We start from the raw sequence: 1,768 nt of genomic DNA, 5'->3' as shown, positions 1-1,768 counted from the left end.
ACAGCTATGGAGGAGTTCTAAAATATAAATATGATAATGAAAATATTGAACACCATTGTAGATATTATTCAGGATCATACACGGAACCACAAATTAAATGGGAGATAAATAGGAAAGAACTATTTGGATTATATAAATGTTTGTTAGCATTTGAGCCATATATTGTTTATAACAAGTTTATTGTAAGAACAGATAATACACAAGTAAAATGGTGGATAACACGGTAAGTACAAGATTCAGTAACTACAAAGGAAATAAGAAGACTTGTATTGAATATACAAAATTTTACATTTATAATTGAAGTAATACGAACTGACAAGAATGTTATTGCAGATTACTTATCAAGACAAAAGTACTCAAACTGATGAGAATCAAGAATCGAAAGATATATTTGCAATCCTTACTACCCTATCATTACAGATGGATAGTATGGGCAAAAGATTACAACAGCTAGAAAGTCAGCAGCATGACTATAAAAATGCGGAGCTAAGTCGATCGGAAGACATAAAAATTCCAGAATTAGAAGGAGACGTTGGGAAACTCCAAAAAACCCATGACAAAGTTTGTTTACCTACAGCTGCAGGCACAAGAAAACAGGTGAATAAGAAGCTACATACCAATGTAAATTTAAACAACGTATTTGATAAGCCATTTACATCAAAAAAGCCAAAAGAAGCAGTAGCTATAACCCCACAAACTACAACCTATGCTAATAGCCTACACCACAACAAAAAGGTATATAACCATATTACTCAAACATATATTGAGAATATATATAAAATTCAGACATTTCTAAACCTAAACCCCAGATCAACTACTACTACAGATCCAACACAAGATTATATAACTCAAAAACTACAGGGATATAATAGGCTAATAGCCCAACCAAAAACAAAACCCAACCTAGTAAAGACATGTTACAACTACGGACTACTCAGCACCGTATATACCCACGACGGAGAAGAAATAATTGGAATACCAGAGCTATACAAAGCATTTGTCACCTTCAAAAGAATTACAAAAGGCAACCTATTCTTCATCAAATTCTATACAGCACCAGCTGAAATACTATATGATGAAATAAAACCCATTATACAGGTGATAAAGATAGGACTAACACGAGATATGATAATACCGGAAGAAATAGAGAAACAACCGGAGATACAGAAAATGGAGATACCAAGTTTCTATGCCAACAAAAGAATAATTGGTATAGCAACTATTATTCAAGAACTAGCTAACAATTATCTACAAGGAAATGCTATCTGGAGCTATTATTCCAGAGACCAGTTAATGATATATGCCAACTCAAAAGAACTACGACAAGGAGATATGGATGAAGTCCAGAAATGGATTTTATCATTATTTAAAGCCAGAAATGCAACCAACTACCAGAGCATTGAAAAAAGAATTTATTTCAAACGAGTTATTGACAAGATACTGCAAACTAGTGGGACACAAATATCCAGACCACATATGTTCAAAGTGCAACGGAGATGATAACTATGTACCAGAAGTCCAACTAGAATGAAGGTATCAACAAGAAGACATATGAAGGAAACAACTATTGAAAACAAATAATGTAAAGGGTCGAGTCATGTAAAAAAAAAAAGTCGTAAAGTAAGAGTCATAATCATGAACAGTAAAGGTCGTTCATGAATAGTAAGAGTCATGTAAAAAAGTCGTAAAGCAAATAGTAAGAGTCATAATCATGAACAGTAAAGGTCGTTCATGAATAGTAAGAGTCATTTGTGAACAGTAGGAGTCG

The 1,768-nt window shown here is 33.1% G+C and overlaps 1 pseudogene; it reads left to right on the top strand.

The window, feature by feature from the left end:
- Positions 1–321: 321 nt before the first annotated feature.
- On the top strand, positions 322–1,531 carry LOC138876849 (uncharacterized; annotated as a pseudogene).
- The last annotated feature ends 237 nt before the right edge of the window (positions 1,532–1,768 follow it).

The sequence above is a fragment of the Nicotiana sylvestris genome, chromosome 9, assembly GCF_000393655.2.
Source record: "Nicotiana sylvestris chromosome 9, ASM39365v2, whole genome shotgun sequence".
Classification (NCBI taxonomy): domain Eukaryota; kingdom Viridiplantae; phylum Streptophyta; class Magnoliopsida; order Solanales; family Solanaceae; genus Nicotiana; species Nicotiana sylvestris.
This window is presented reverse-complemented; position numbering and strand designations above follow the sequence as displayed.